Genomic DNA, 13,635 nt, shown 5'->3' with positions numbered 1-13,635 from the left:
TGCTGTGGACAGTGCAGATTACGAGGTGCATGAGATGCATGATGCACCAGAGGTTATTACACAGACTGGAGGATACCCTGGGGAGTCCTCACATGCTAGAGGCGAGGAGGCACCGTCATCATACATTGATGATGTATTGGTAAGATTTGTGTTTTCACAGTTCATGTTATATTTTAATTAAATATTTATAAATTAGATAATATTAAGTACTAATTTTTATTTACATGGTCTATTTAACAGTTAATGACCGAGGATGAGTTGAGACAGATTCAGGAGGGCACCTTGTCGGCCATTTCATTTGGCCTCGATAGCTTGACGGTACATATATTATTGCACCTAGTCGTTTGTATTTTATTGTACATACATGCTCATCATTTATATTTGTATTAATTAGATTATGTAGTAACTTGCATGCATATCTTATTTTACTCTTGTAGGGCACAAGCAGCACGAGTGTGGTGCAGTGTAATCTAGGATCTAGTAGTGCAATTGGAGACAAGGGAAAGGTAATTGAATGCAAATATGATTGAATGAATAGTTTAAATAACTTACAGTGACTATACATGTCTAGACATAGATTGATAGTTTCATATACTTGTTGTGTATATATACAGAGAATCCTTGGCTTCACATCCTTGATGACTACACCCAGTATACCTGAAGAAGAAGAAGAGATGCCTCGAGTAGATGTGTGTTTATTTTATTTTTTCATTAGTAGATATAATTTATTATTATCAGTGACAATTATATGCTAACTTGTATCAATGTCATGTTTCTAAACATATGTAGGTTGTTTATGAAAATATTCAAAACATACCTCCTCTACCGAAGACATACATCAAGAGTCCTGCAAAGCTGAAGAGAAAACGTGGAGATGAGGTAAACATGAATAGTTCAATTAAATGGTTCATTTTTATGTTAACTTTTCGAATGTGAATTATATAATATAACTAATATTAATCGTGGTTTGTTTTTCTTGTGCAGGATCCTTCAGAGCCGAGCAGTGCGGCGAAGAGGATCGATTTTGATGATCCATCAGCAGCTTAGGATGTTATAGATAGTTTTGGGATGCTTACATGTCTAGTTGGCATGTATATTTTGTATATGGACATACATTCACGTATTTAGACATACATTTTGTTTCAGTTGGTGTTTATGCCATATTTGTGTATGGACATACATTTGTAATCATTCGACATTTTTATATATACAGAAGTTGATATTCGATCATATAAATTGTTGCTCATCTGTGTGTGGTGTTATCATGGAAATCTTTAATCTTCATTCCAATAATTAACAATGGTTAATAATGGCTATTTAATGAACAATACAATTCATTTCATTTCATCGTAAGTGTTGTTTTTATAATGAACAATATAATTCATTTAATGAACAATACAATACAATTCATTTAATCAACAATACAATAAAATTCATTCAATGAACAATACAATTCATAAACAATACAATCCATTTAATGAACAATACCCTACGCATGCTCCTATTTTGCCCCCCCACTCGATCGAATGCTCGAGGTCATACCCTACTGGCGTCGTCCCTTGAGTGCCCTAAGTGCTCAAAATTGTCAAACTTTGACGGGCCCTAACTCGGAATCTGTAGCACCTGCAAATGATCCGTTTGAACCTATGGGGCCACTTGAGGGGTCCCTACAAAAGCCTATCTCGGTTTTTCAAGTTTCCCTACGGTTTTATTAGGGAAGCAATTTTTTGGTTGGTGAAAAATCGTCAGTCTCACTCAATGGAATGTTGTCGCATGGCCAATTTCTCGTTCAGCTCATCGCGAAGACGAACCGTCAGCTCCGACATGTCCAGTTAGGCATAATTACCCTATGCATGCTCCTATTTTTCCCCCCCCACTCGATCGAACGCTCGGGGTCATACCCTACCGGCGTCGTCCCTTGAGCACCCTAAGTGCTCAAAATTGTCAAACTTTGACGGACCTTAACTCAGAATTTGTGGCACCTGCAAATGATCCGTTTGAACCTACGAGGCCATGAGAGGGGTCCCTACAAAAGCCTATCTCAGTATTTCAAGTTGCCCTATGGTTTTATTAGGGCATAAATTTTTCGGTTAGCGAAAAAATCGTCAGTCTCACTCAATGGAATGTTGTCACCTGGTCGATTTCTCATTCAGCTTGTCGTGATGACGAACCGTCGGCTCTAACATGTCCAGTTAGGCATAATTACCCTACACATGCTCCCATTTTTCCCTCCCACTCGATCGAATGCTTGGGGTCATACCCTACCGGCGTCGTCCCTTGAGCGCCCTAAGTGCTCAAAATTGTCAAACTTTGACGGGCCCTAACTCAGAATCTGTGGCACTTGCGAATGATCCATTTGAACCTATGGGGCCACGAGAGGGGTCCCTACAAAATCCTATCTCGATATTTCAATTTTCCCTACGGTTTTATTAGGGCAGCAATTTTTCGGTTGGCGAAAAAATCGTCAGTCTCACTAAATGGAATGTTGTCGCCTGGTCGATTTCTCGTTCAGCTCGTCGCGATGACGAACCATCGGCTCCGACATGTCCATTTAGGCATAATTACCCTATGCATGCTCCTATTTTGCCCCCCCACTCGATCGAACGCTCGGGGTCATACCCTACCGGTGTCGTCCCTTGAGTGCCCTAAGTGCTCAAAATTGTCAAACTTTGACAGGCCCTAACTCAGAATCTATGGCACCTGTGAATGATCCGTTTGAACCTACGGGGCCACAAGAGGGGTCCCTACAAAAGCCTATCTCGGTATTTGAAGTTTCCCTACGGTTTTATTAGGGCAGCAATTTTTCGGTTGGTGAAAAAATCGTCAGTCTCACTCAATGGAATGTTGTCGCCTAGTCGATTTCTTGTTCAGCTCGTCGCGATGATGAACCATCGAATCTGACATGTCCAGTTAGGCATAATTACCCTACGCATGCTCCTACTTTGCCCCCCCCCCACTCGATCCGACGCTCGGGGTCATACCCTACGCATGTGACATCCATGAAGGGATATGAAGGGATATTTTGTAAACAATCAGAAACCTTTAATGATAATCAAGTCGAAGCCTTGAGATTTATGCAATATGGTTCAAGTCCAAAACTGTATCCTGAGAGCATTTTGATTTTACTTATGTCTTGTGTATTATAATAAAGACCAATTTGCCAATGTGACATCTTCATATGAGAGAAAAGCTTCATTTTATCTCAATACAGTTGTACCTGTTTCATTATTAGAAAAAATAAATATACAAAGATCTGTTATTAGTATCCTCTAGATTATGGATTTGAATTGATGTTCTCAATTAGTTATTATCTGTTCAGCTTTTCTTCATAAGGCACAACCATCTGGTGGTTATCATATGAGGACAACCATCCATGACTTTCAAAGTAATTGATATTTATTCCTACACCTCACACTCACAAGATTAATAATAAAATGACATTTATGATTCATCAAATGCTGACAAAGTCTGATCAAAGTTCAACTTCAAGATGTATACAACATATGATATTCAACTTCAAGATGCATACAACTTACCATATTCAAGCTCATGCCAACCACCACTTGGATATTGTTATATGTCGATTAAAGTACAATATATGTAATAAAACCATATAGTCTTACAAAAAAGCCATCATAGACCATCTATGTCGATTAAAGTACAATTCATTTGTAACAGGGGCACACTCACAATCTGAAGTTGCAAAGCCCTGTGGGAAGCATCAAATTAGAAATTTATTAATCTGACTCATACTACTGTCAAAAGCATCAAAGATGCTATTGCTAGAGAACACCATGCTCCATTGTGGAGAGAATATTAGGTGCATCTGATGTCAGCATCTGAAAATGAAACAATGTTATTCAATTGCCAAAATATAACTGACTTTATTTTATAAACCATTAATGAATAAAAATAGACAAGGTTACCTGAGTGAAAGTTCGATGACCACTTTGACTAGTAGGTGTTGATGTTGAAGGCCCAACATTAACCTATTTACCTGACTATCAATGTCAAATGTTTGATTCAATAGATCATCTGTCATGACAATTTGATCCACTGCAGATGTGTCCTGGCCACATGCATTTGAATCATCTTCATGATAATAAATACAACAAGACCCACAATTTAATCTCATTAATGCACAAAGGAATATGTACCATCACCAAGAGAGGGTCTCGTCAACAACGAATGATCTAGCATGAACCTGTATTTTTAAGAATTGTTAGTCTACACATAAAATGCATGGATGAACATAACGGATTTATGATAATCACTTCAACTGAAATGCATGATAATAAATGAAAAGGTGGGATCATATACCATAAAAATACGTCCCTTTGAATTATATCAACAGAACCCACTATGTTGACGCAAAAATCGTAATGTGATACTATTGTATATCATCAAAAAATACCTTCATGAGCATAAAGGTTATGCGATAATTATATCATAAAAAATTATCAAATAGTGTTCTCTAATAACAAAAATTGTAAAGCTCATCAAATGCATGACAAAAAGTCGTGTTGCAAAAATACGTCCCTTCCAATTATATCGAGTGTACTCGCTATGTGCATGCAAAAACCATGTTGCCAAAAAAAAGGTTCATCAATAGACCTGCATTTTGAACACATCCTTAATATACACGTAACAAACTTGAACATTAAGGTTTAATGATCATTGTTTGAAATGAAATGCATGATAAAAAAATAAGGCACCATTAAAGACCTACTACTCAAGTGTGCCTGAAGGGTCATCTCTTTGTTTAAGAGTATCCAGTATTGCTTCATGATCAGCAGTAGTCACTGTCCATAGCTCTTTGGTCTTCGGTTTTGCTTGATGCTTCAACAACTTGACATTTGTAGCTATAATAAGGTGCGAATACATTATAATGGTTTTGTGTCTCTCATAGTCTTCAAATGCAGGTATGCCATTCTTTCTAATCATGTATGTTCGCAACCAAGTTCCCACAACAACAACTAAACCTGTAGGATATGTGAACCCATCATCATCTGTCACTGGTTGTGTTAGCTTTTGTTTTCCCTATACACATCGTGCCAACCAATATTCTGATCTCTCTTCATTCCCTTGCGGTGCAACAACTACAAAAACATGTCCTGGTTGTACAAGTTCTGATAGACGATCATACTCAAGTGAACTTTCCATGTCATCATTTGACAAGGATATTGTTTGAGATAAAGGAGTTAGATAGTGGGGAACCCACATATCAACCCACTCACTTGACTCACACTGATCCCAATCACACCGAAGACAACTCTGACAAAAACAAGCGAACGCTCGTGTCCAAATGGTCCATGTACTTGCATCTGAGCTGAGAAATGAATGCATCTTTGAAGAATCTTTAATTGTTTGACAATCCAATCTATCTCCCATTGTTCCCTCCTCAACCAACCAAAAGAATCTGCTCACTGCTGAATCAAGAGTACCTCCATGTGACAATGCTAAACTACACCAATCAACAATAGAACGTGCATCAGAGAAATTTGCACCTGAAATCCTCAATTGCTCCTTAACTAGAGCTCTCTTCAAACATGCACCTGCTCCATCATGCTCTCCCTTCCCATGCCCCGCCTCAAAAAAACACCAAATATGAGGTATACGCCTCTCCACATGCATTCTACTCAACCAATAAAACATACGCGCATTCTTGAATTGACTCGTATAGTTATCTGACCATATTATATGTCGGTCAATTGCAATATCTTTCTCATGCAAGAACTCAAAAAAATTCTCGAAAGAATGTTGCACATACTCGAAGGAGTGTGATCTATCATCGCTCATATAAAAATGATACTCCCTGATTATCTTCTTGTCCTCTTCTGTACTATCAGGAGCATGTCTATATGTAATGTGAACAAAAATAGCAATCTGGATTGAATTGTAGTACTGAGACTGTACCTCATTTTGTGGTTGCAATGTATAGTTCTCTGCAAAATCAACCACCGATACAATAGTGCCAATCGGGAAAGAGTTCTTACACATCCTGAACTGTTGATCCAACCACTGAGACCTATGGGTGTGCCTTGCATACTTGTAGAAAAGATTTTCCTTAAAATCCAAAATAAAATCAGCAATACTCACTTCTCTTGAGACTAATTCACATCTAGAACCTTCACCTCCACTCTTCACAGTATATTTCACTGTCTCACATCTTTTTTTCTCAACATAATTATTTCCAAACTTGTGTTCACTGCCCTCATGAAAACATGAAACAAACTTTGACAACCCACTGCATTCTGAGCACTTCTCATTCAAACAATAATTTCTATAGAAATAGCAGCCATCATCTCTAGGGCATAAAAATAGATCTTGCAAGTCTCTTGATGATCTTGGAAATAACATTGCACCACACTCCTGCAACATCTCATTAGTATGCATCGTAGAACGAATATGACATAAAAGTTCATGGTACATTGAAAACTCCACATGGTACTTGCAACAATAGGTATTGCGAATCTTAAGAGGAACACAATAAAATGGTTTCAAAGATTCAAAGGCCCTTTGTGATATTTGCAAAGTTGGATGTAATTCACAAAAAATTTTGTACAACATTGTTTGGCTTGATTCTAAGAAATGTTTGGGATGCGGTGTGCGGTCTCGGTTGCCGATTCTTAATTTCAAAATGTCCTTTACATTGGGTGACACTCTAGAATTAGAGTGCCAAAATTGTTGAATCTCTTCCTTCACATTGTCAGTCAACTTTCTATCAACACGTGGAAGCCTCCCACCAAATGCCCATGTATCTTGTTGAAGTGGATCGTCAAGTCTTTGTCTTCGTGCAAGTGCTCTATCCAAAGTTTTACGGTTTATGTTAAAATCAACACAAGTTTGTCTCATTTGACGAGCCTTCCTCAATTGATGGCTTACTAAGGAGGTTGTAATCACTCTTCGAGCAGCTCTCTTATCTCTTTCTTTGGTATTCTTTCCAATAGAATTGAGAGCGTCAAATAGATTTTTTGCAATAATAGAATTTCTCTCCATTTTCTTGTTCATACGAATCTTCAATTTGTTTAGCAATGGTCTCATGTTTATCATCTTTAGCAATTGAACAAAGAGTTGGCATTGCTCAGTTAATGTCTTATTGCTAAAATTTTGGTTGAAAAGTTTTGTAGCCCACAACCGAACAGTTCTTGTTGACCTCTTGCCTCCAAGATTCACAATAATGTTCTCATCGATTTCAAATAACCATTTTGGGGTTCTTGAAGGTCTTGGATTTGGAATTTGTCTTTCATTGATGAGAGGGTCTTCATTTCTAAAGTAATTAGGTGTTACATATGGTTCACTTGGTGAGGCAATTCCACCTTCAATGTTAAAGTTTTCCACATTTTCACCTCCTATGTCAAAATTTTCCACATGTTGAGCATTTTCATTATCACTTTCAACATTTTCAAAATTTTCAATATTTTCACTTTCAAAATCTACATTTTCATTTTCAATAACTTGTGGCACATTTTCCACATGTTGAGCATTTTCATTATCACTTTCAACATTTTCAATATTTTCACTTTCAAAATCTACATTTTCATTTTCAATAACTTGTGACACATTTTCAATTTCAATTTCCTCTTCAGTTGAAGTAACATTAGCAATATTTAACATACCTTGTCTTCTCCTCCTATGACATTCTCTATCTCTTTCTCTATACACTTCAACTTGGTCATTTGAAAGTTTTCTTTTGCATTTAGACTTTCGACAACTACTACTCCCCATTTCCCTCCACACATATGCTCCTTCGTGATTGACAATGTAAGTTTTCACTTTAAGAATCTCCCAAAAGCACTAATTTGTCTCTAGCTGTCTGCAACCCCGTGATCATCCACAGAAAACATAGGACCTAGACTGTCGGCCCTTGTAATCAACAGAATGGCCCACAAGCCCTTTTTTTTTTGGGTTTTTAGTACCAAAATCGGAAATCCGATATCCGATTTTAGTACAAAAATATGTGGTCCCCCAAAAAATTCCCGTTGCCGCCATTTACGAACTAAATTGCCACATGGCAGAAATCCAATATCTGATTAAATCGGATATCGGATTTTATTGGTCATATTTTAGAGAGAGAGAGAGGAGGAGGAGAGGGAGAGAGGGAGAGGGAGAGAGAGGAGAGGGAGAGAGAGAGAGAGAGAGAGAGAGAGAGAGAGAGAGAGAGAGAGAGAGAGAGAGAGAGAGAGAGAGGAGGAGAGGGAGAGAGAGAGAGAGAGAGAGAGAAGAGGAGAGGGGGAGAGAGAGAGAGAGAGAGAGAGAGGAGGAGGAGAGGGAGAGAGGAAGAGAAAGAGAGAGAGAGAGACACACACACAATATGACCCCTAACGACATGATTTGGTGTCTTAAGGGGTCCGATGGTGTCATTAGGGGTCATATGGTGTCATTAGGGGTCATATGGTGTCCATAGGGGTCATATGGTGTCCCATGAACCCTTATGACCTCTTAGGACACCAGATGACCCCTAATGACACCATATTGGGTCGCTTTGGGTCATATTGTGTCCTAAGGGGTCATATTGTGTCTTAAGGGGTCCTATGGTGTCCCAAGACACCATATGACCCCTATGGACACCATATGACCCCTAACGACACCATAGGACCCCTTAAGACACCAAATAATATCGTTAGGGATCATATTGTGTCGTACGGGGTTGTAGGACACAATATGACCCCTAACGACATGATTTGGTGTCTTAAGGGGTCATATGGTGTCGTTAGGGGTCATATGGTGTCTTGGGACACCATAAGACCCCTTAAGACACAATATGACCCCTAACGACACAATATGACCCAAAGCGACCCAATATGGTGTCATTAGGGGTCATATGGTGTCCTAAGAGGTCATAAGGGTTCATGGGACACCATATGACCCCTATGGACACCATATGACCCCTAATGACACCATCAAACCCCTTAAGACACCAAATCATGTCGTTAGGGGTCATATTGTGTCCTACGACCCCGTAAGACACAATATGACCCCTAATGTTATGATTTGGTGTCTTAAGGGGTCCTATGGTGTCATTAGGGATCATATGGTGTCTTGTGACACCATAAGACCCCTTAAGACACCAAATTGTGTCGTTAGGAGTCATATTGTGTCCTACGACCCTGTAAGACATAATATGACCCCTAATGACATGATTTGGTGTCTAAGGGGTCCTATGGTGTCGTTAGGGGTCATATGGTGTCCATAGGGGTCATATGGTGTCTTGGGACACCATAGGACCCCTTAGGACACAATATGACCCCTAACGACATGATTTGGTGTCTTAAGGGGTCCGATGGTGTCGTTAGGGGTCATATGGTGTCCATAGGGGTCATATGGTGTCTCATGAACCCTTATGACCTCTTAGGACACCATATGACCCTTAATCACACCATATTGGGTCGCTTTGGGTCATATTGTGTCCTAAGGGGTCATATTGTGTCTTAAGGGGTCTTATGGTGTCTTGGTCCTATGGTGTCCCAAGACACCATATGACCCCTATGGACACCATATGACCCCTAACGACACCATAGGACCCCTTAAGACACCAAATCATGTCATTAGGGGTCATATTGTGTCCTACGACCCCATACTACATAATATGATCCCTAACGACATGATTTGGTGTCTTAAGGGGTCGTATGGTGTCGTTAGGGGTCATATAGTGTCTTGGGACACCATAGGACCCCTTAAGACACAATATGACCCCTAACGACACAATATGACCCAAAGCGACCAAATATGGTGTCATTAGGGGTCATATGGTGTCTTAAGGGGTCCTATGGTGTCCCAAGACACCATATGACCCCTAACAACACCATAGGACCCCTTAAGACACCAAATCATATCGTTAGGGATCATATTGTGTCGTACGGGGTCGTAGGACACAATATGACCCCTAACGACATGATTTGGTGTCTTAAGGGGTCGTATGGTGTCGTTAGGGGTCATATGGTGTCCATAGGGGTCATATGGTGTCCATAGGGGTCATATGGTGTCTTGGGACACCACAGGACCCCTTAAGACACAATATGAACCCTAACGACACAATATGACCAAAAGCGATCCAATATGGTGTCATTAGGGGTCATATGGTGTCTTAAGGGGTCCTATGGTGTCCCAAGACACCATATGACCCCTATGGACACCATATGACCCCTAACAACACCATAGGACCCCTTAAGACACCAAATCATATCGTTAGGGATCATATTGTGTCGTACGGGGTCATAGGACACAATATGACCCCTAACGACATGATTTGGTGTCTTAAGGGGTCCTATGGTGTCGTTAGGGGTCATATGGTGTCCATAGGGGTCGTATGGTGTCTTGGGACACCATAGGACCCCTTAAGACACAATATGACCCCTAACGACACAATATGACCCAAAGCGACCCAATATGGTGTCATTAGGGGTCATATGGTGTCTTAAGGGGTCCTATGGTGTCCCAAGACACCATATGACCCCTATGGACACCATATGACCCCTAACAACACCATAGGACCCCTTAAGACACCAAATAATATCGTTAGGGATCATATTGTGTCGTACGTGGTCATAGGACACAATATGACCCCTAACGACATGATTTGGTGTCTTAAGGGGTCCTATGGTGTCGTTAGGGGTCATATGGTGTCCATGGGGGTCATATGGTGTCTTGGGACACCATAGGACCCCTTAAGACACAATATGACCCCTAACGACACAATATGACCCAAAGCGACCCAATATGGTGTCATTAGGGGTCATATGGTGTCTTAAGAGGTCATAAGGGTTCATGGGACACCATATGACCCCTAACGACACTATCGGACCCCTTAAGACACCAAATCATGTCGTTAGGGGTCATATTGTGTCCTACGACCCCGTAAGACACAATATTACCCCTAATGTTATGATTTGGTGTCTTAAGGGGTCCTATGGTGTCGTTAGGGATCATATGGTGTCTTGTGACACCATAAGACCCCTTAAGACACCAAATTGTGTCGTTAGGGGTCATATTGTGTCCTACAACCCCGTAAGACACAATATGACCCCTAACGACATGATTTGGTGTCTTAAGGGGTCCTATGGTGTCGTTAGGGGTCATATGGTGTCCATAGGGGTCATATGGTGTCTTGGGACACCATAGGACCCCTTAGGACACAATATGACCCCTAACGACATGATTTGGTGTCTTAAGGGGTCCGATGGTGTCGTTAGGGGGTCATATGGTGTCCATAGGGGTCATATGGTGTCCCATGAACCCTTAGGTCTCTTAGGACACCATATGACCCCTAATGACACCATATTGGGTCGCTTTGGGTCATATTATGTCCTAAGGGGTCATATTGTGTCCTAAGGGGTCCTATGGTGTCCCAAGACACCATATGACCCCTACGGACACCATATGACCCCTAACGGCACCACATGACCCCTTAAGACACCAAATCATGTCATTAGGGGTCATATGGTGTCGTAAGGGGTCATAGACCACAGTATGACCCCTTAGGACATAATATGACCCAAAGCGACTCAATATGGTGTCATTAGGGGTCATATGGTGTCCTGAGAGGTCATAAGGGTTCATGGGACACCATATCACATAGCTATCATTAGGGGTCATAGTTATGGGTCGTAAGTTACAATATGACCCCTAACGACATGATTTGGTGTCTTAAGGGGTCCTATGGTGTCCCAAGACACCATATGACCCCTAACGACACCATAGGTCCCCTTAAGACACCAAATTGTGTTGTTAGGGGTCATATGGTCTCTCTCTCTCTCTCTCCTTCCTTCTCTCTCTCTCTCTCTCGCTCCTCTCCTTCTCTCTCTCTCTCTCCCTCTCCTCCCTCTACCTCTCTCTCTCTCCCTCTCTCCCTCTCCCTCTCTCTCTCTCTCTCTCTCTCTCTCTCTCCCCCTCTCCCTCTCTCCCCCTCTCTCTCTCCTCTCCTCCCTCTCCTCTCTCTCTCTCTCTCTCTCTCTCTCTCTCTCTCTCTCTCTCTCTCTCTCTCTCTCTCTCTCTCTCTCTCTCTCTCTCTCTCTCTCTCTCTCTCTCTCTCTCTCTCTCTCTCTCTCTCCTTCTCTCCCTCTTTAAAATATGACTAATAAAATCCGATATCCAATTTAAGCAGATATCGGATTTTTCCCATGTGGCAGTTTACTTCATAAATGGCGGCAAAGGGAAATTCATTGGGGATCGCAAATTTTTGTACAAAAATTGGATATCGGATAAAATCCGATATCCGATTTTATCCGATATCCAATTTTTGTACTCAAATTTTCAAATCTCAAATTTCGGCTCAGGAATGCTTTGGTATTAGGCTTGGAAGTTACAAGCCTGGGAAGTCAACTGAAAAAACGTGTTTTTCAGTCTTCCCTGGTTTTCCAGACTTTACACTGGTGGCTGACGACTTTTTTTTAGCCAAAATTGATAAAACGAAAAGGGTTTTTTAAGGACGTTCCCAGCTTTGCAACAATATAAGGCTTGTCTTATTTCGACTTTAGTAAATAATTATTATTTATTTTCTAATTGAATTCTGACAATAGTCCTGATTGATATACTGATTGAAAAACACTCATAACTTTCAAACAGTATAACATTTTTTGAAACCGAAACATGCGTCACATCCTATGCTTCGTCTACTATAGGGAAAAATTTAAAAAAATTAAATTTCATAAGGTTTTGACCAAGTTAAGGTGGTTAGACGTAGGAGTTTCTGAATTTCTGAAAAGCTGTAGTAAAAAAATCATAAATAATTATTTAATTCATAAAAAATTAAAAAAAAATGTGTCACATCCGGACATGAGTCTAATAATTATATTATAAATATCATAAAAAAATATTAAGATTTGATTTTGATTAGGGTGGTCAGACATACGTCTACTTCTTATTTTTTTCCTGAAATTTTAGTACCACTGCATTGAAATTTGAAATTTTCATCAAATAAGATTTTTTTTTTTCAAAAAACAACTAGTAGCTTAGAAACTAAATTCAATTTTCTATATATTCTCTTCTTACATATTTTAAAAATAATGTTCAAAACTTATTCAAATTTTCATGTCAAGTTGCATAACTCTGATTTTTCTAAAATTTCATTGCCACTTAAGGGCCTGTTTTGGCACACCATGATCCTGCACATACCCAGATGGTCAATCTTTTGGGCAATGAGGAGGTGGTTGACACCCAAATAATTTTTTGTGAGTAAGTTTTAAGTTACTATTTTGTGGTAATTTTGGGGAAGAGCATTGAACTAATTTATTTTTGTCATAACCATCTTTCTCAACCTTAATAAACTTCTTATTATTATTATTATTGTTATTAATATTGTTTTCATGAGTAATATTAGTTAGAAAAGATAAATCAAATATGGATGGAATTTAAAAAAAATAAAAAAATGAAATAGTGGTGACACGCTCATGATGTCAGAAATTTATCTAGAAATTTCTTATTTATTCAATCACATGTTAATTTAGCACATGTTGTAGGAGAAAATGAGAAGGTTCTAGAAGAGAATCTCAAATTCAAAGTTTTGCATGTAACCCCCACTATGACAACAATCATTTTTGCATGGAATTAATTTTGGAAAAGAATCTCAAAATCAATTAATTTCCTTGGTAGTGGGAAAATGACTCTCTTTTCTATATATTGAATTCTAGTTTTTCA

At 39.5% G+C, this 13,635-nt stretch overlaps 1 long non-coding RNA gene across 1 annotated transcript; it reads left to right on the top strand.

Moving 5' to 3' along the window:
- The first annotated feature begins 612 nt into the window (after nucleotides 1-612).
- LOC131029251 (uncharacterized) lies at nucleotides 613-1,175 on the top strand. The gene is made up of 3 exons (XR_009102737.2): nucleotides 613-689; nucleotides 790-879; nucleotides 985-1,175. It is a non-coding gene; the product is annotated as an uncharacterized LOC131029251 (long non-coding RNA).
- The last annotated feature ends 12,460 nt before the right edge of the window (nucleotides 1,176-13,635 follow it).

Source organism: Cryptomeria japonica, chromosome 5 (assembly GCF_030272615.1).
Source record: "Cryptomeria japonica chromosome 5, Sugi_1.0, whole genome shotgun sequence".
Lineage (NCBI taxonomy): Eukaryota > Viridiplantae > Streptophyta > Pinopsida > Cupressales > Cupressaceae > Cryptomeria > Cryptomeria japonica.
The sequence above is the reverse complement of the archived record's forward strand: the minus strand, read 5'-3'. Positions and strand labels throughout refer to the sequence as shown.